This window comes from Lithobates pipiens, unplaced genomic scaffold (assembly GCF_037356315.1).
Source record: "Lithobates pipiens isolate NorthernLeopardFrog02 unplaced genomic scaffold, aLitPip1_a1.2 Scaffold_8, whole genome shotgun sequence".
NCBI classification, from domain to species: domain Eukaryota; kingdom Metazoa; phylum Chordata; class Amphibia; order Anura; family Ranidae; genus Lithobates; species Lithobates pipiens.
In genome coordinates, this window is record NW_027507903.1 from 369,240,607 (window position 1) to 369,262,276 (window position 21,670).

The 21,670-nt window shown below is 46.2% G+C and overlaps 2 pseudogenes; both read left to right on the top strand.

The window, feature by feature from the left end:
* The first annotated feature begins 2,311 nt into the window (after positions 1 to 2,311).
* Positions 2,312 to 2,430, top strand: LOC143965348 (5S ribosomal RNA; annotated as a pseudogene).
* A 101-nt stretch (positions 2,431 to 2,531) lies between these two features.
* LOC143964679 (5S ribosomal RNA) lies at positions 2,532 to 2,650 on the top strand (annotated as a pseudogene).
* Positions 2,651 to 21,670: the final 19,020 nt, after the last annotated feature.

Here is a 21,670-nt window from a genome sequence, read left to right on the forward strand (position 1 = left end):
TGCTGATGCTGAGTGCCAGCCTCCACCTCCATGCTGACACAATCATCCTCCTCCTTCTTCTCTTCCTCCTCCTCATCCTCTTCCTGTGTGATGGGTGGCACAGCAGGAACACTGCCTGGATAAAGGGGGCCTTGAGAGGCAAGGAAGTCCTCCTCTTCCTGCCTCTGTTCTGCCTCAAGTGCCCTGTCCATTATTCCACGCAGCGTATGCTCCAAGAGGTGGACAAGAGGTACAGTGTCACTGATGCATGCACTGTCTCTGCTCACCATCCTTGTCGCCTCCTCAAACGGTGACAGGACAGTGCATCCCTGATCATGCCCCACTGGCGTGGTGAGAAAAAACCAAGCTCCCCTGACCCTGTCCTGGTGCCGTAGTCGCACAGGTACTCATTGATGGCCCTCTGCTGCATGTGCAGCCGCTGCAGCATGGCCAACGTTGAGTTCCACCTGGTGGGCATGTCACATATAAGGCGGTTCTTGGGCAGGTTCAACTCCTTTTGGAGCTCAGCCAGCCGAGCACAGGCATTAAATGATCGGCGGAAATGCACACAGACTTTCCTGGCCTGCTTCAGGACATCCTGTAAGCCGGGGTACCTGCCCAAGAACCGCTGCACCACCAGGTTAAGGACGTGAGCCACACAGGGCACATGGGTCAGTTGTCCCTGTCGGAGGGCGGAGAGGAGGTTGGTGCCATTGTCACAAACCACCATTCCTGGCTTAAGCTGGCGTGGCGTCAACCACCTCTCGGCCTGCCCCTGCAGAGCTGACAAAACATCCGCCCCAGTGTGGCTCCTGTCCCCCAAACAAACCAGCGCAAGCACGGCATGGCATCGTTTTGCCTGCGTACTTGCGTAGCCCCTGGAACGCCTATGAAGCACTGCTGGTTCTGAGGACAGAGCACTGGAAGAGGCCATGGAGGAAGAAGAAGAGGAGGGGGTGGAGGAGAGAGGTGTGTCACAACCAATAGTAGCATTTTGGAGGCGTGGTGGCGGAACAACCTCCAACACTACTGCACCTTGTCCTGCATCCTTCCCAGCTGCCAGAAGAGTGACCCAATGGGCCGTGAAAGACAGGTAACGTCCCTGTCCATGCCTGCTGGACCATGAGTCAGCGGTAATATGCACCTTACCGCTGGCTCTCCTCGCTGCTGGCGCTGCGATTGGCCAAGCATTGTGGGCCGTGAGCGCCACACGAATTTGGCGCGAACGGACCAAAATGTTCAGACTTCGCCGAACGGACGAACAGCCGATGTTCGAGTCGAACGTATGTTCGACTCGAACGCGAAGCTCATCCCTACTCCTCAGGTTCGTAAAACAGAGGTTTTATTCATACTGCCAGATGGTCTGGTCCAAAGAGAGGACAGGCAGCATCAAAATCCACTATTTCCAAGTGGATTCATCAAGTCGTTATTTAGGCTTTAAAGAAGAAAATTCCTCCTTTTCATGTTAAAGCACACTCAACCAGGGTGAATAGTGCCTCTTGGGTGGTGCATGATCAGGCCTCTATGGCTCAGATCTGTAAGGCCATGACTTGGTCTTCAGTTCATACATTTACCAGATTTTATCAAATCTATGTTAAAGGTCCTGAGGATATTGCCTTTGGGCGCAGTGTGCTGCAGGCAGCAGTATGAGTCCTTTGACTTCCTTTCTTTTTGGTTGTGTCTCCCCCCCTTCAGTTTACATTGCTATGGGACATCCCACATAGTAATTACTATGGCTCTGTGTCCCCTGATGTAAGAAAAGAAAATAAGACTTAAAACAGCTTACCTGTAAAATCCTATTCTTTGATGTACACTAGAGGACACAGGGGTCTCTCCCTTCTAGGTATACACTTGTATTGCTTGGCTACAAAACTGAGGACTCCCAGTAATGGGAGGGGTTATATAATGAAGTACACACCTTATGGGCATGCCAGTGTCCAGCACCTGTCAGTCTGATATAACCCATATAGTAATTACTATGGCTCTGTGTCCCCTGATGTACATCAAAGAAAAGGATTTTACAGGTAAGCATTTCCTATTTTTTTTCTTTTTCATTTTTTGCCATTGACCTGTTTTTTTCTCCCTTGTTTCCCATGGGGACCATCTTGGCGTTTGTCAAGAGGGTTGAGGGTGCCCAAAGAGATTGCCTATGGCCACATCCATCTATAAGTGCCTGATCTCCGAGGCTAAGCAGGGTCGGCCTGGGAGACTGCCTGGGAATAACAGGTGCCGTAGGCTTCTTTTTTTTTTTTTTTTACCTGTTTTTCCCTTTTTTCCCCGAGGTGACCATCTAGGCGTTTTGCCAAGAGGGTTGAGGGTGCCTAAAGGGATTGCCTACAGCCACATCACCCTGAAAGCACCTGATCTTGTCTGATCTCAGAGGCTAAGCACGGTCCAACCGGGTTAGTACCTGGTTGGGAGACCACCCAGGAATATCAGGTGCCATAGGCTTCTTTTTTTTTTTTTTTTTGCCGTTGACAGTTTTTTTCCCTAGTTTCCCATGGTTACCATCTTGGTGTTTGTCAAGAGGGTTGAGGGTGCCCAATGAGCTTGCCTACAGCCACATCACCCTGAAAGTGCCCGATCTCTTCTGATCTTGGAGGTTAAGCAGTGTCGGTCCTGGTTAGTACCTGGATGGGAGACCACCAGGGAATACCAGGTGCCGTAGGCTTAGTTTTTTTTTTTTTTGTGACGTTGACCTTTTTTCCCCATTGTTTCCCAAGGTGACCTTCTTGCCGTTTGTCAAGTGGGTTGAGGGGGCCCAAAGAAATTGCTTATGGATGGCCACATCACACTGTACCTGGATGGGTAACCACCTGGGAAAACCAGGCATTGTAGGCTTCTTCTTTTTTTTTTGCCGTTGACCTGTTTTTTCCCTTGTTTACCAAGGTGACAATCTTGGCTTTTGCCAAGAGGGTTGAGGGTGCCCAAAGACATTGCCTACGGCCACATCACCCTGAAAGTGTCTGATCTCGGAGGCTAAGCACAGTCAGTCCTTGTTAGTACTTGGTTGGGAGATCACCTGGGAATACCAGGAGCAATAGGCTTCTTTTTTTTTTACTTTTTTTTGGGTTGACCTATTTTTTTCCCTTGTTTCCCAAGGTGACCATCTTGGCGTTTGTCAAGAGGGTTCAGGGTGCCCAAAGAGGTTGCGGGGGGTCAGACTGACACACCGCAACAAAGATCACCGTGATGCACTCCCCCGGGGGACATCATATGATGCCCAGTCAGGATTTTGAAACCACTTTGCAGCCGTCATTCCCCTATAGGGCGGGCGGCAAGTGGTTAAGCAGGGTCAGGCCCGCTTAGTACATGGATGGGAGACAGCCTGGGTATACCATGTTTGATAGGACTGTTGATCATCTATCTTATTGTGTTTACGATATACCTACTTTGCATGTCTTCCTGTATCCTGTCGAAGTTAATAAACATTGATTAAAAAAAAAAAAAAAAAAAAAAAAAAGAATTGATTACTGGGTTATGTACACTCAGACAAAAGCCACATATTATCACATGTATTTACATATAAATCAGGGGACACAAAGCTAATGTGAGCTCCATTTGGTTTGCACCAGAACTTACAAACCGGCAAAACATTTGTATGAACACTGTTAAAGTCTATGGGACACAAACATGAAAAATCAAAAGTGCTCATTTTAAATTCTTATATGCATGTTATTGCCATAAAATTTGTTTGGGGAGGCGAGTCTTGCCCTAGGGGACATGTATCAATGCAAAAAAAAGTTTTAAAAATGTCTGGCTTTTCAGGAGCAGTGATTTTAATAATGCTTAAAGTGAAACAATAAAAATGAAATATTCCTTTTGAATATCATGCCTAGGGGGTGTCCTTAGTCTCCCTGTAAACTAGTGCATCTTTCCCATGTTTAGAACAGTACCGCAGCAAAATTACATTTCTAAAAGGAAAAAATTTCATTTAAAACTGCTTGCGGCTGTAATGTATTGTCGGGTCCTGGAAATGTAGATACAAATAATGGACAAAACGGCATGGGTTCCCCTTTTTGGGTCTGGTATGAATATTAAGGGGAACCCCGCACCAAAGTGTCAAAAAAACAATTGTGCGGGGGTCCCCCAAAAATCCATATCAGGCCCTTTAGGTATGGTATGGATATTAAGGGGAACCATGCACCAAAATAAAAAAAATGGCATGGGGGTCCCCCCAAAATCCATACCAGGCCCTTCAAATAGGTAAAAAACAGCCTATGGCATCAGGTATCCCCAGGCAGTCTCCCATCCAGGTACTAACCAGGCCCGACCCTGCTTAGCCTCCGAGATCACACAAGATCAGGTACTTGACAAACTCTAAGATGGTCGCCTTGGGAAACAAGGAAAAAAAACAGGTCAACACCAACAAAAAAATAAAATAAAGAAGCCTATGGCACCTGATAACCTCAGGCCATTTTCCATCCAAGTACTAACCAGGCCCAACCCTGCTTAGCCTATGAGATCAGATGAGATTGGGCTCTTTCAGGGTGATGTGGCGTAAGCAGTCTCTTAGGGCACCCTCAACCCTCTTGACAAACGCTAAGATGGTCACTTTGAGAAACAAGGGAAAATAACAGGTCAACACCAAAAAAAAAAAAAAAAAAAAAGCCTACGGCACCTGGTTTTCCTAGGCAATCTCCCATCCAGGTACAAACAAGGCCTGACCCTGATTAGCCTCCGAGATCACGCGCATTCAGAGTGATGTGGCTGTAAGTAATAACTTTGGACACCCTCAATCCTCTTGACAAATGCTAAGATGGTCACTTTGGGAAACAAGGGAAAAAAGCAGGTCAACAGAAAAAAAAAAAAAAAGCCTACGGTACCTGGTATACCTAGGCAGTCTCCCATCCATGTACTTAGAATGGTGTTAGAATGGTGTAGTTAAGGACGGGGGGGGGGGGGGAGTTTTGGTGGCATGCAGGTGAATCAGACGGCTATAGCCTAATTAGAGCCTATGGGGTCGGTTCGACAGAAACCAATACATAACAATAGTCAAACTTTGAGGGATATGGTTAACAACCTACTGAACCTCTGACATAATTTCCCTGAAACAATAGGTACTCGTAAATTCAAGCCAGCGTAGCCAGGTCTGTTTGTGGCGGTCAGCGTTACCCCTAGCGTTGTGAGTAATATCTTCCAAGAGGTAGACCTCAGCGACCTTTTGAAACCAAGATTTCATTGATGGAATTGATTTTTGACCCCAGACAGATGGGATTAAGGCTTTAGCAGTGTTCAGCAGGTGAGGTACGTGTGAGCGCTTATATGTTTTAACAGAAGTCGTGGTTGTATGGAAAGGAATAGTCCATGGGTCATTTGGAAGAGAGACCCCAGTGATTTGAAAGATTAGTTTGAAGATGTTGGTCCAGTACGGGCGAATAAGTGGGCAGAACCACCATTTATGTGCATGGTTAGCTGTGTTCCCACAACTCCAATTTGGATGGTGTGTAGTGCCACCCGGAGATAAGTTTATAGTTTACCTCAGTAATTTTTGAAGCTATAGATGAGATGTGGACCAATTTCATTACCTCGTCCTTCTGTTTGGTCGTAATAGGGGCGTTTAAGTCCGTTTCCCATTTTTTCAAAAAGCTTGGGGTTTTGCAGCTCAAGTAATGTTTTGTAAAACATTGAAATACTATGTTGCAGTGGGGCCTTTTGGTTAAACATTACCTCAATGGCGTTGAGGTCTTGTAATTCTTGTATGGGTCGGGGTAGCGACCTTATAAAGCGGGATAATTGATGATGTCTTCAAAGGTTCATAAAGGTGTTACAATTGGATTGGAGGATCTCGGTGAGCGGTTTCAATGTGTTGGAATGAAGGATGTGATGCAGCAAAAGAGGTTCAATTGTGTGCCAAGATTTGAAACCAGAATCCAAAAGGCCTGGTAAGAAGTAATTATGGTTTAGCAAAGGCATCAGCGGGGAGTTGTAAGTCCCAGAATGTTTCCTGTGTATAGCATCCCAGACGTCCAGAGAGGATTTAGTGAGGGTTGGGGACAGTTGGCTTAGATTCCTAAACTGGTAAGGAATCCAGGGCACAGTTGATAAATCGGTACCACTAAGCGTGTTTTCAATTTGTACCCATAGCTTAGTGTCCTTAGCATAGTTCCAGTCCGCCACTCTAGAAAGCACTACAGCGTGATAGTATGCTCTAAGATTGGGTAGGGATAGCCCGCCTCTCCATTTGCAGCGATATAAGATGTCTCTAGCTATCCTGGGGTGTTTGTTACGCCAAAGAAAGCAGGAGATCATGGTTTGCAAAATATTGAAAAACCCTATAGGAACACCCAGTGGGATCATTTGGAAAATGAAGAGAATGTGTGGGAGAATGTTCATTTTGGCTATGTTTATTTTACCTAACCAGGAGTGGGAAAGGTTGGACCACTTTCTCAGGTCCTCTCTAATGCCATTTAGAAGAGGAATATAATTTTGTTTAAAAAGGGGGCTTATGTTGGGAGTAAGATGGGTAGATATAGGTAGATATATATATATATATATATATATATATATATATACATATATATACATATATATACCAAGATATTTCATAGAAGTATGTACCCATCTAAAGGGGAAAAATGGTATCAGTGCTAAGGTTGAGCGGACACTTGGATCTTTGGGTTCAACGGGTTCAGCCGAACTTCGGAAAAAAGTTTGGGTTTGGGACCAAACTTGACCCTGAACCCAAACCCCATTGAAGTCAATGGGGACCCGAACTTTTGAGGACTAAAATGGCTCTAAAAAAGTAATGGAAAGGGCTAGAGGGCTGCAAATGGCAAAAAAAATTTTGTTAAGAGAATGGCAAGTGCTCTGCAAACAAATGTGGATAGGTAAATAACTTAAAATAACTTAAAAAAATTATATATATATATATATATATATATATATATATATATATATATATATATATGCTGGAGGCCCCCTTCTCAGAAGAAAAGGCACAGGAAGTGATTAAGAACCTCAGAAACTCAACGGCACGATGGCACACATTTGGTGGGAATGCCCCAGAATACGCCCTTTCTGGAAAAAAAATATTCAATTTAATGGATAAGCTAGTTGGAAAATAAAATACTTTGAAATAAAAAGAAATAAAAATTATAATCTTGACCTAGGAGGATGAGGTCCATATGGAGTAGGAGGTTGAGGTGGTGGTGTAGGTGGAAGCGGCAGTGGAGGAGGACAGGTAGCCAACACTGGTTCAAAAATACAACAATAGCTGGGTAAGGCCGGTGATGTGTCGAATTCTGTCCCTTGTCGGATAGTGTCCGCCCTGTACTGCGTTTGCTCAGTATGTAGGACAAGAGGATTTCGAAAATATCAGAAGACGAACGGCGCTGTGCGGTGAGTCCAGGTTCAAGCCACACCATCTGAGGTTCAAGCCGAGTGAAGCGAGGCTGTGCCAAAGCTTGGCGAGCGAAGCGAGCCTGTGAGGGGTCCTGTTACTATGTGCTACCGTATGTCCACTTGGATGGTGGGGCTTGAACCTGCACTCACGGGGCAGGCACCGTTCATCTTCTGAGATTTTCGGAATCTCCTTGTCCTCAGGCCGGACACCATCCGATGGCCAGACAGTTTTTGTCAGAACACCGGTATACATGTCTATTCTGCACATGGTACGGACAAGTCCTGTGGGATCCATGCCTGGTTCATTTTAATGAATGTGAGCTTGTCCACATTGGCTCTGGACAAGCGGCTGCACCCTGCCATGCTAAATACACGTTCAGATAATACACCAGCTGCAAGGCAGGCCAGCACCTCCAAGGCATAAAGGGCAAGCTCAGGCCATGTGCCCAATTTGGAGACCCAGAAGTTGAAGGGGGCCGACCCATCATTCAGTACGTGTAAGCGTGTGCACACATACTGCTCCACCATGTTGGTGAAATGCTGCCTCCTGCTAAGACGTTCCATCTCAGCTGGTGGCTGCTGGCTCTTGTGGCGTGCTGACAAAGCTTTTCCACATTTCGGCCATGCTAACCCTGCCTTCTGAGGTGCTGGCAGTGCCCGGCTGCGTTGGCGACCTCTTCCTCCTCCTCTGCCTTCGCCTTGTGCTTCCACCGTACCCCCGCTGTCAGGTGGGAATGCCACCAGCAGTGTGTCTACCAGCGTGCGCTTGTACTCGCGCATCTTACGATCACGCTCCAGTGAGGGAATTAAGGACGGTACGTTGTCCTTTGTAACGGGGATCCAGCAGGGTGGCCACCCAGTAATCAGAACCAGTTAGAATGTGGGAAACTCGTCGGTCATTGCGGAGACACTGCAGCATGTAATCACTCATGTGTGCCAGGCTGCCCAGAGGCAACGAAAAGCTGTCCTCTGTGGGAGGTGTATCGTCTGTGTCCTCTGTATCCCCCCAGCCACACACTAGTGATGGCCATGAGCTGGTCTGGGTGCCACCCTGCTGTGAACATGGATCCTCCTCCTCCATCTCCTCCTCCTCATCCTCCACCTCGTCATCCTTCAGAACTGTGCCCTTGCTGCCAGACAATTGTATACCTGGCGTTTGTTGGTGCAGGAACCCACCCTCATAGCCACTTGTGAATGAATGCCCTGAAAGCCTTGCAAATGATCCCTCTCCCACCTCGTCCTCCTCCTCCTGTGCCACATCCTCTTCCATCATCACTTGAAGCGTTTTTTCAAAGAGGCATAAAACTGGGTTAGTAACGCTGAGAACGGCGTCATCAGCACTGGCCATGTTGGTGGAGTACTCAAAACAGAGCAGCAAGGTGCACAGGTCTCGCATGGAGGCCCGCTTATTGGTGGTGAAGTGGTGCTGTTTCCGCAGAGCGACTTGCACGTGCATGCTGCAGCTGAAACTCCACTATCGCCTGCTGCTGCTCGCAGTCTGGCCAGCATGTGCAAGGTGGAGTTCCAACTTGTGGGCACGTCACATATGAGGCGGTGAGCAGGAAGGCCGAAGTTATGCTGAAGCGCTGACAGGCGAGCAGCAGCAGGGTGAGAACGCTGAAAGTGCGCACAGATGGCCCCCACTTTCTGCAGCAGCTCTGGCATATGGTGGTAATTTTTAGGGAACCTCTGAACCACCAAGTTCAGCACATGCGCCAGGCAAGGGATGTGTGTCAAACCGGCTAGGCCCAGAGCTGCTATGAGATTTTGCCCATTATCGCACACCACCAGGCCAGGCTTGAGGCTCACTGCCACCAACCACTCATCGATCTGTTGTTCCATGTCCCTCCACAACTCCTGCAATGTGTGTGGTTTTCCCCCCAAACAGGAAAGTTTTAAAACTGCCTGCTGTCGTTTACCCTTGGCTGTGCTGAAGTTGGTGGTGAAGGTGTTACGCTGACTGGATGAGGAGGTGGTAGAGGATGAGGAAGCGGAGTAGGAGAAGTTAGCAACAAGAGGCAAACTGAAGCGCCCTGCGATCCTTGGTGGTGGAAGGACATGCACCAAACTGCTATCCGCCTCAGGCCCAGCCGCCACTGCATTTACCCAGTGTGCTGTTAGGGAGATATAACGTCCCTGACCGTGCTTACTGGTCCACGCAGCCGTAGTTAGGTGGACCTTGCAACAGATGGCATTGCGCAGTGCACACCTGATTTTGTCCCCAACTTGGTTGTGCAGGGAAGGGATGGCTCACCTACAAAAGTAGTGGTGGCTGGGCACGACGTACTGTGGGACAGTCAATGCCATCAGGCTTTTAAAACTCTGCATCTCCACCAGACGGAATGACAGCATTTCAAAGACAAGGAATTTTGAAATGCTGGCATTAAGGGCCAGGGATCGCGGGTGGCTAGGGGGGTACTTCCTCTTCCGCTCCAGTTTTTGGGAGATAGAGAGCTGAACGCTTCCATGGGACATTGTGGAGATGGTTGGTGACATAGGTGGTAGTGTTGCTGGCAGATCCTCTGTTTGCGGGTTGGCAGGTGCCACTGTCACTACAGAGGTGGATGAAGAGGCCGAGACTGCAGAAGAAGAGGAAGCAGGAGGAGCCAGAGACCTTTCTTGGTTTTTGAGGTGTCTACTCCACTGCAGCTCGTGCTTTGCACTTAGGTGCCTAGTCATGTAGGTTGTGCTCAGGTTGAGAACGTTTATGCCTTGCTTCAGGCTCTGATTGCGCAGCGTGCAAACCACTCGTGTCTTGTCATCAGCACATTGTCTGAAGAACTGCCATGCTAGGGAACTCCTTGGACCTGGCTTTGGTCTGCTCAGTCCTTTGCTGTGTTGGGCAGTAGCAGGCGTACTGTCTTGGGGACGGACACTCCGCTTTTGCACCCTGCTCCCTCTTCTGCTGTGCTGGTGGCTCTGTGAGACCACCGCCTCTTCCTCTGAACTACACTGGTCACCTGCATGACGTTGATTCCATATGGGGTCCAGGACCTCACCGTCCTCCACATCATCTTCCACCCAGTCTTCACCCCTGCCCTCCTTTTTGGTCTGCACAATTGCAAAAGCAGTAGCAGTTGGCACCTGTGTTTCGTCATCATCCGAGACGTGCTGCGTTGGTCCTCCCATGTACTCATCTTCAAACAGTTGGGCATCAGTACACTCAATCTCTTCCACTTCTGGGGCAGGGCTAGGTGGATGGCTCTGGGAAACCCTGCTAACAGGGGAATCAAAAAGCAGAGGAGACTGCTGCATGATTTGGGGCTCAGACTGCTTGACTGATTTGTAAGGGGGTGATGTGAAAGACTGATGGACATCGGCTGCAGGTGCCAACTCTGATCTTTCATCAGGAGACTGGGTGGGAGACAATGTCAAGGAACCGGAGGCACTGTCATCAACTCAATCTACAATCGTCTGTACTTGCCCTGGCCTCAACATTCGTACAGCCGACCAAATACCGCTGCAGGCTCTGTCGTCTACTCGCACCTGAGGAAGGTGTTTCACTTGTGTGTGTAGCTGGCACAGATCGACCACATCCTCTCCCTGCAACAGGAGCTCCACCCGCAGCACCACAACCGGAGCCACGTCCCTTCTTTAACGTTCTCCTCATATTTTCCAAATTTAGGATCTTGCCCTAAATGGGTGTTTTTGCAATAGCAGAATACACCCAGAGTATGTAAACGTGTATCTTAGCCCTTGTACACACGGCCGGAGATTCCGTCGGAATGTTTCCTATCAGACCGTTTTGTCGGATATTCTGACTGTGTGTGGTCTGCATCACACTGTTTCCATCTGAATATCCGACGGACCAATTTTTCCAACTTGCCGGTAAAATTTTCCGACAAAATGCTCCGATCGGACATACTCCGATCATGTGTAGCCTACTCCGATGGACAAGGTGCCAAGCATGCTCACAATCAAATTCGGACACGGAAGCGCTCGCTCAGGTAAAACTACTGCTCGTAATCGATATAGCACATTCGTCACACTGCAATGTTAAAAATTCTTTCATGAAGCGCATTCTCTTGTTCTTTACAATGCTGCAAAAATGAACTTCTTTTGATGCTCATAGTCACACTCACTTCTCCCGAACTTATTTCTTCAGTCTTTTTTACTCATTTCAGCAATACAATATTTTAAATCGTCACATCTACACATTATTTTTTCTTTTTTTTTCTTTTTTGGGGGAATTTTGTGTTTGTTTTTTTTCATAAACATCTCCTTTTTTGACAGTTTGCTCATCTTTGCATTTTTTGGGGTGTGTTTTGTGTGTCAACTTACCACAACACCATTATTATCTTTTTTGTATTTTCTTTTTCTTTTTTAATCTACAGAAGGTTGTTTGGTGTTGGTGCCCCTTGTTATTCATGTCACTTTGTATTTTTGAAATGTACCTGCCTGCTCACAAATAAATTGGCCTTTTTGAAGTAAAACACATACACAAGTATTTCTTCAAACAAAAAAAACCTTTATTTAGGTGTCAGTAACAAATAAAGAGGGAGGCAGCGATGGAGAAACTAGGGAGATTAGCAAAGCCTTTGGCCCCCAGGGCACACATCAACTATTTAAATGCAAACATTTGTGGCCTGAGGAGTACATGTCTGAGGGAGAGAAGTCTGGTCCAGAAGTCCAAGAAACCTGGAACAGCAGCAGATGACATCTATGTTCCCAGGCTGTGGTACTACAAGAGGCTGCATCTTCTGTCAGACCAGACTGAACCCAGGTCATCACACACTGGTCTTCCTTCCACGCTTCCTTCCAGGCTGTGGCTGTGGTGCTGGAGGTGTGGCAGAAGGAGGAGGAGGAGGAGGGGCATGGGCCAAATCACACAAGTGTGTTGCCTGTGTGATTTGGCCCAACAGACCCTTGTTGAGGGTGTGTATAATTATCTCCTCACACAAGAGCTGTTGCCCCTCCTCCATTTTCTCCAGTTTGCACGCAGCCAAGGCTGCAAAGGCCTCTTGATAGGTGGGGGTGGCTTGGAGGGCCGCTGAAGCCTCCCCGATCAGCCTCAGGGCCGACTCCTCCACATTCCCCCCTTTTCTCGCCTTTTTGCGTGGAAGGCGGAGGGGGGGGGGACCTGGCATTCTGTCAGGCTCCTCCGCCCGCCCACTGCCTGGCTGCCGCTTAGCCCTGCCTCTTCCTGGCTGCCACTTTCCACAGCCACCACCTAGCTGCTGCATTCCACAGCCAGCTCCTGGCTGATGTCTTCCTGTGAATTAAAAAGGGACATAGTTTTAGTTTTTGGTTCATCAAACACACACACAATTTTCACATCAAGACTGTTGCAAACTATTAACCAATATAAAAGACTATCATTCTGAGCCCAGCATTTTTCATTCTTGTCCCAAAGGTTTTGGCCACTACTGTCTATTGATATGTGAAACACTTTCTAAAATAAGCAATTAGTGAGCAAAAATCAAGTTAACATCATTCATTTTTACTCCCAAAATATGTACAACAATATTATACCTGGCTCAAGCTGGGCTCCAGAAGACGTCACTCTGACGAAACGCATAGGGCGTGGCTACGTTACGTACACCTTTCCTATAGCCAGAAGCGGCCGGCGGATGTTGTTTACAAATAAAGCGAACCTTTTAACTTGTAAATGTGAGTAGTTTTCTACATTTAATTAAATAAAACAACAGTTTGAACGTACTACACCATGGATGTGTTTTTCCCTCTAATGCACATACCAACGGAGTTAATATAAATCGAAGAGTGAACATCTCCCCAGCGCACCAGCAGAAGAATCCAGATAGCAGCACAGTGGCTTATACTGTGAAAGCCCATCCAACCCCACAGGGGTACAAGTTCTGGTGAGAACATTCACATTACCACAGCACTGAGTGGCGCACCGGGGACAAGTGTTTTCTCTGTATTGAAGATTGGCACTTTCTGCACTAGTCACTTTATTTTGTGTTACTGCCACCTAAGACATTATTATATTGGACATTTTTAATGATCCTAGGATGCTTCCTTGAAAGTTTTTTCCACGCGTTATGATTTTGGCATAATTACTTTTGTATGAATTTCTGAATGAATTTTGGTGCTATTGTCATATGTAATTTATATTAATTTGACACAGCAGTGTCAGCACGTATTTGCACATATCAATTATTACTTTATTTATTTTTATCAATTTCATAATGCTTAAATAATATTTCAGCACTGAGTTACAATTTTTGTACTATATGGTTTGCACATTGATCACCAACTAGAGTTATATTATATATTTTCCCACAGACAGGCTACAACATGTCAGGTATATAATTTTGGGTTTAGCGCCACAACCTATTATTTATATCTTTTAAATTCAAGCTGGGCTCCCCCAGTTCTTCCTGAGTGGAAGGCCCAGGTTGGGGGTCGGAAGACTCAGTAGATGTGGAATGTAGCATAGGACGCGAGGAAGGAAGAGTAGAGAGGGATTCTCTGACCTCAGCCTGGTCTGACAGAAAATGCATCCTGTTATAATACCACAGCCTGGGGACATAAACGTCATCTGCTGAAGCTTCAGATTGCATGGACTTCAGCACCTTCTTCCTCTCCTTCAGATATGTACTCCTCAGGCCACCGATTTTCACTTTTAAATAGTGGATGTCTGCCCTGGGGACCACCGGCTTCACAAACTCAACCAGTTTCTCCATCGCTGCCTACTTCTTTAGTTTGTTACTATAATGAGGGTGCGTCGCTTGCCACAGGCAGGGCAGCTCCCTGTATTTATTGATGAACAGAGGGAGGAAACTGCGATCATTGAAACCGTCCATAATGTCTGCAAGACACAACACAAGATAAACCCTAATGTCAGGCTAAACTCCACTAATGCAGGCCTCAATCTAGAAGCATTACAGGCTAGTGATGTACCAATTTCAAAGTTTTACCTTTGTTTGCACGATCGTCGCGTCAGCTTCTCCCTCTATTCACAGATCATACGTACGGCACACGTGTGTTGTGTTTTATATACAGCGCGCATGCATGAAACTCTGCCCGCCCCTGACATTCTTTCTAGGCTATTCCCGCCCCTTCGCTTTCTGCGCAGTGAGGAGAGCACATGGCGGAGAGAACGCAGGTGCGCAATCAGAGTTCCACTAACAAGGAGGAGGGTGAGGAAAGCCCAGAGCCTGAAACGTCCCGATCCAGGAAGAGATGATTCAAGGCCTCAAATATGTCTTTTGTAGAGATGTTGGAGATGGTGGACATATTGAAGAGGTCCGACTATGATGGGAAGTATGGACCTTACCCAAGCCCAAATATCAGAAAGGCCAAGATCATGACTAAGAGTCTTTTGCAGAATTTTGGGGTACGACGATCCAAGGATCAACTGAGAAAATGCTGGTCAGACCTGAAACTGAGGGAGCACGATCAGTACAGAAGGATCAAGTGTGTTCTTGAAAAAAGTAAGTAGTTGTCGTGTGTTCATATGATTATTCTTGCTTGCATACATTCTCCATGTGCTTTGATTTCATGTTGTGCAGTTTAAAATTGCCACTTTCAAGTTCATGGTTTCATTCGTTCGTAAGAAACATCGTTCTGCAGGTAAGTATTCCAGCTTAATAAAGTGTCCACAATAATGTTCTCACCTTTGAACTCGGCCAAAAAACACAATTGTACAACACTTCCAAGCAATGTTTCAGATTCCTATTTCTGCCCTCTGTGTGCTAAGTATTCCTTTTTTACATTCTCATAGGGGATAGAAGACTCGGGAAGTCTGAGGACACCAGGGACCCCACCTCTCACAAAGAAGGCAAAATTCCAACACCAGAAGCAGAGGAGCAGGAGGAGGAGGAAGGAGAGATCGTTGAAGTTGGACAAATTGTCACCACAACAGGTGAGTGTCGGAGACCACAGCTTCCGGTAAGCTAATCAATGTATGTCGGCATTTTTATAATACATGGTGTGTTTTTTTGCTTTTTTTTTGTAGGTGATGTGGAAGAAGAATCACATTTTACCAGTGAAAGTGCCCAGATCCTGATTGGGGAGATAATGGTGTGCAATTGGGATTTAGAAAATATACAGCAAAACATCAATGATGTTAAAAATATAAAACGAAGAACATCATTGACTAGCTAGCTAGGGTTTTATTTTTTTGTTTTTAAACAACAACTTTTGTCTTTTACAAAAAGCCAAATTTGGAAGATGCACAGAGTGTGTCAACATGCGCTATCTCCCATCATGGGGGATCAATGTACGTGTTTTGTGGAAAGTGGCTGAGTTGAAGGGGTTGCAGCCCCAAAACATGTACATTGATCCCCCATGATGGGAGATAGCACATGTTGACACACTGTGTGCATCTTCCAATTTTGGATTTTCCAGGGGTGACACCCCATGTGATGAAGGCATTATCAGCCCAGTTTGTACATACTCATGTCTGATATTGTCTTCACTTTTCAAAGTTGAACTTTGTAAGTTCCTGTGTTCTGTATGTTACACTTTGATACATGCCTGTTTACACAAAAACACCAAGTTACCCAAAAATTACCTTAAATAATGTTTTTGATACACCCAATATGTTGGTTTGTTGTAAAACCCTTTTCTAAACGCACATGTAAATGTGCTTTGATTAAAAAGTGAAACTATCAACAATGTGTGGCTTCCTTTTTCAATGCGCAAAAGCAGTATTTGGAGTAAAATTGTTGTTTTCAGTGACAATGGGTGTTATTTACTAAAGGCAACTCCACTTTGCACTCCAAGTGCAGTTTAAGGTTCACTTTTGCAGTGCACTTGTAGTGCATAGTGGATGTGCCTTTAGTAAATAACACCCACAGTGATGTGTTAATTTTCACAATCATGCCATTTTCATAACCCCACATATTTCTGCCATGGTGCTGAAAATTAGCAAGATTTTGGTCAGTAATGCACTGCATACATTAGTTAACAAAAACAAGGTGTGTGTGTAGCAGACCCACAACATAATAAGATTATCTGAAGAAGAGAATGTCCCCTCATCTCGCTCAGAACTTGGGTTTGCAGTGTTGTAGAAAAAGACACAACAACAAAAAACAAAAATCTACCTACGAGACACCTAAAACCAAGCCAAGCAGTAAATGAAAACAAAGATTATTGGAGTTTCAAAGAAAAATTTATTCCAAAAATGCCGCTCAGACATTGTCTGGCATATCAATGGCCCCCCTACCCACAAAGTACTCCATGTATTAGGTTTGGACTTCACGGGCGTTTTGGGGGGGCAAGCCAGGACGAGCAGCTTCAAGGGCCGTGAGGTTCTCATTTTCAAGCAAGTCTGCATCTTGGCCAACTGAGACCGCATATTTTGCTGAATGTCTTTTTAAGAAATTGTGAAGAACACAGCAGGCAAGCACTATGTGATGCATTTTATATTCCACCATGTGGATAGGCGTTAAAAAAAGGCGGAACCGGCTGGCCAGTATTCCAAAAGTGTTCTCCACCACTCTTCTGGCTCTGGCCAGCCGGAAATTAAAAATCCTCTGGTACGGGGTGTGGGTCCTCATCGGGAAAGGCCACATCAGATGGTTTGCCAGGGCAAACGCCTCATCCGCAATGAAGACGAACGGGGGTCCTTCCTGATTCTCTTCTGGGGGTGGCAAGCTCTGGAGACGCCAGTAGAACTCTGTCCGTGCAAACACTCCACCATCCGACATCCAGCCATTTTGTCCCATGTCCACATACAAGAAGTCATAAGTAGCAGACACCACCGCCAACATCACGATACTATTAAACCCCTTGTAGTTAAAATAGTACGACCCCGAGTTGGGGGGTGGGACGATGCGGACGTGTTTCCCATCAATTGCACCTCCACAATTGGGAAAGTCCCAACGACTGGCAAAGTGAGAGGCCACAGTCTGCCATTCCTGTGGCGTTGAAGGAAACTGTGGAGTGAAACAAGAAAAAAAAATTGTAATTTTGCACATCAACATTGCAAGCAGGTTAGACACCAACATTTTTGGCCAAGATCAGTATAACATTTTGGGAACTGAGTATTTAAAGCCTAAAGTATAAGGTCCCCTTATCAGAGTCATCCCCCCCATCCCCCCGATCTGATGGGCCCTTGCTAAAAATGAGGGGGGGGGATGTTTTGGACAAGTAACCGTCTCCACTTGATTGAAAGCTGAATGCCTAAATAATGTGTGATATTTTGGGAAGCCCCTCCTTACTTACACTATTGGCAGCCCACCGGACAGGTAAGAAGTGTCATAATATCAAAAATAACACAAAATGGAAGCACATTTTGACATTCTGCTATTACATATCAAGATAATAATAGTGTAGAAAAAAAAAATGATAGCATTTGAAAGTATTGAGGCAAGCCCTTGCACTACATGCTTTGGTGAACTCGTCCATAAATGTGACCATCAAAAAGGTAGGTATAGTGGGTATTGGGTTTGGTAAAGTCAGCAGATAGAGGATTGCTATCAGCTGACCTAGCAGTTGGGGGAGGGGGGTTCCTAATGAGTTTGGCACAACCAAAAAAAAATAAGTCACTCTGCATGAATTGAAGCACACACATAACATTTGTAGACATTTTTTTTTTTTTTTTCATTAAAGAAAAAGTTTATTTGCATGAATAAAACACAAAGAACATGGGTGCATAATTGACACAAATGAGTTATTACAAGCCAGGATAAAACGTAGACATGTCAACATCGTTTACATGAACAATAACAGAGGTATTGCCTGCGGAGAGTCAGATTCCTCCAAAATAGGCCTAAATAGCCCTTGGAGGCTCGGTCATCATATAACACCTCAATTCAAACTATTCCCACATATATCAGATATATGAAAAGGGAACGAAGGTAGAGAGAGTATTAGACTAAAGAAGAAGCAGGGTATAGTAAACATCTAGAAGAAAGAAAGAGAGGGAGTAAGAGAGAGAGGGGGGAGGGGAAGGGGGGTGCTTATACCAAGAAGTAAAGTAAGGTAACACATCACTGGCTAACTAGTACATAAGATACATAATCTGTAATCCCTAGGTCAGGATAGAGATAACTGAAAGATTCAGCCGAGACACGGGACCAACGTAAGCTACTTTCACATATGCATTCCTACCTAACTCATCATGTCCCGATACGTCTGGGAGTATCTAAAGACAAACCACGGAGACCAGGTCTTATGGTAGCGCTCCACTCGCTCGTTGGATTGAGCCTCTGTGTCCTCCATCTCACAGATGAAGGAAACTCTGTTTAACCAGTCCTTCAAGGTGGGGGTGGCTTTAGATTTCCAGAAAAGTGGAATAAGGGAGTTGGCTGCATTCAACATGTGCCTCGTGAGAGAATGTTTGTACTGTCTGAAAGACATGGTGGACACATGTAGCATACAGCAAGCAGCGTCTAACCCAAGTCTGGTCTCCGTGATCTGGACGATCAAATTCCTAACCCCTGTCCAGAATGGCTTCAGCAACTCACAGTTCCACCATATGTGAAACAGAGAGCCCCGCTCAGTGTCACATCTCCAGCACCTATCAGACGAATGCGGGTACCACCGGTGAATTTTCACAGGGGTGGCATACCATTGAGGGAGGACCTTGTAGGCCGTTTCCTGCATTTTTGTGCTTAGAGAACATTTGTGTGAAAGAATGCAAGCCCTATACCACTGATCGTCAGAGATCGATATTCCCAGTTCCTGAATCCAACGCTCCCTGAGTCTATGGTCCTCCCGCGGACCCAATGATTGTAGCCAGGCATAGGAAAGCGATGTGATCTTCGGGGTTGGTTCTCCCCTTGAACACACCGATTCAAAGTCTGTTAGGTCTCTCGAAAAGTGAGGCCTACGGTTAGTGGCATTGACGTAGCTGCGCAGTTGGAAGTACGTCCACATAGGCAGATGTGGCATGCTACAGTCTAATTTGAGTTGAGCAAAAGCTTTCATCTTTTTGTTGAGGAAATAATTAGTCGCCAAAAGTGGTCTGCTCGGGTTGGACAGTGTGAGCAAAGGGTTACCCAAGCCCGGGGGAAAATCCGGGTTGTCTCGCAATGGGGTGAGGGGGCTCAAGGGAGAGGAGAACCCGGAATTTCTGGCTAGTTTATGGAATATGTTAAGGGTAGTTCCAATAGTAGGATGCGACAGTATGGCCGTAGGGCATTTAGCACGTGGGATCCAGGGCAGGAATCTGAGGGGGTTTGTGCTAGAGTCTTCCTCCAAGAGGACCCAATCCTTGAGATGAGAATGACAATGCCAGTCGATAATGCGTGCAATGTGTGTGGCGTAGTAATAATATTTGTAGTCAGGGACGCCCAGGCCCCCCTTGTCTTTGGGTCTGGTCAGTAGGGTCATCTTCAGTCGGGGCGGTTTATGGCCCCATATAAATTTCATCTGGAGCGAGTGGATCGCTTTAAAGAAACTCATGGGTATCTTAATAGGTAAAGTACGCAACAAGTATAATACCTTTGGCAGGACGACCATCTTGCATATGGCAGCCCTGCCAAACCATGAGAAAAACCCCGAGACCCACCTCTGTAGATCCTGTGCTAGACTCTTAAGGAGGGGGGAAAAATTCTGCACAAACGTCGTTGATAGTCTTGGTGTTAACCAAATTCCCAGGTATTTAATGGCCGACTCGACCCAATGGAAGGGACTGTTAACCTGAACCCTGGTCAGTGAATCTTGGGGGAGTGAGATATTCATCGCTTCAGATTTAGAATAATTTATTTTGAGATTGGATAGATATCCATAGTTAGCAAGTTCTTTCAAAAGAGAGGGGATGGAGACATGGGGGTCTGTCAGGAAGAACAACAGGTCGTCGGCAAATGCTGCAATTTTGTAATCTCTTCCATTGAGGTGGAATCCCCTAATGGATGGATTAGCGAGTACGTGTCGTAAAAAGGGTTCAAGGGAAATAATGAAGAGTAGGGGCGACAAAGGGCACCCCTGTCTGGTGCCATTTGTAATATGTACTGTGTCTGACAGTATCCCATTCACCCTGAGCCTGGCCGAGGGGTTCTGGTATAATGCTGAAATCCAGGCCATCATATTCGGACCCAGTCCTGTATGTTTGCACGTCTGTAGCATATAGTCCCAGGCTACTCGATCGAAGGCCTTCTCCGCGTCGGTTGACAGGAGAAAGCCCTCGATCTTTCGCTGGTGGGCCAGGTGGATCAGGTTCAGGGACTTTGTGACATTATCTTTGGCCTCTCTACCGGGCATAAATCCGGCCTGGACGGGTCCTATCAAATCGTGAAGCAGGGGTCTCAATCTGTTGGCTAAAATTTTCGCTACGAGTTTGACGTCAATATTCAAGAGGGAAATCGGCCTGTAACTAGAACAGTTTAGAGGATCCTTCCCTTCCTTGGGTATGACTGTAATAAAGGCCGTCAGGAAGTCATTAGAGGTCATTCCCTGGGTAGTCAGTGAATTCATAGCGTTCTTAAAGGGGGCAAGTAAAATGTCCAAGATAGTCTTATAATATATAGCACTAAACCCATCGGGTCCAGGGGACTTACCCGTTTTCAAGTCTCTAACAGCAATTTTAATTTCGGCGTCCTCTATGGGCCTATCCAATTGAGTGCGATCTCCTTAGTTTAACGTGGGGAGGTTAGCTGCCTCTAGGTAGGCCTGTATCGCCTGGGCACGATCGCTCTGCATGTTGGGTGGTCTATGCATACGTGGGAGATTGTACAGGGTCGTATAGTAATTGTGGAAATGTCGGGCAATGTTCACCGCGTCACAATCAGTCTTCCCCCCTTTGCCTTTTATACCCATAATGTGGTTGTGATTTGTCTGGGATCTCAGGGCTCTTGCTAAAATCTTGCCCGTCTTATCCCCGTGCTCGTAGTAAATCTTCTTTTTGAAAAATAGGAATCTCCTGGCGGTAGTGTCAAAAATTTGTTTCAGGGTCTTTCTGGCTTCGAGGAGTGCATTCGCCGAGTCCACGGTTAGGGAATGTTTGTGGAGGGATTCTAAAGTGCGGATCTTGACAGTCAGGTCAGAGATTGCTTTGTCCCTCTCCCTTTTTTTCCTGGCCCCCATACGGATCAGCTCACCCCTAATGTGGCATTTATGGGCTTCCCAAAGCGTAAGAGGGTTCATCCCGGGCGTGTTGTTCAGCTGGAAGTATTCAGTCAGAGAGGTGACTAAGTCAGGTAGGAGCGTCAGGTCTGTCAGCAGCGACGAGTTCAGTCTCCATGTGTTGTGTCTGGTAGGAGTATCTGTCAGATCTAATGAGATGGAAATAGGTGCGTGGTCCGAAATGGTTTGCAAACCTATGCGAGCATCGCGCAGCAATGGGAGGTCCCTCTGGGCTATAAAAATATAGTCGATTCTCTTGTGTCGATTGTGTGGAGCCTAGAAGAAGGAATAATCTCGCCCATCTGGATTTAAGTGGCGCCAGGTGTCCACTAGGTTCAATGAGTGTAGAAGCTTCTTAATGCTCTTTAGG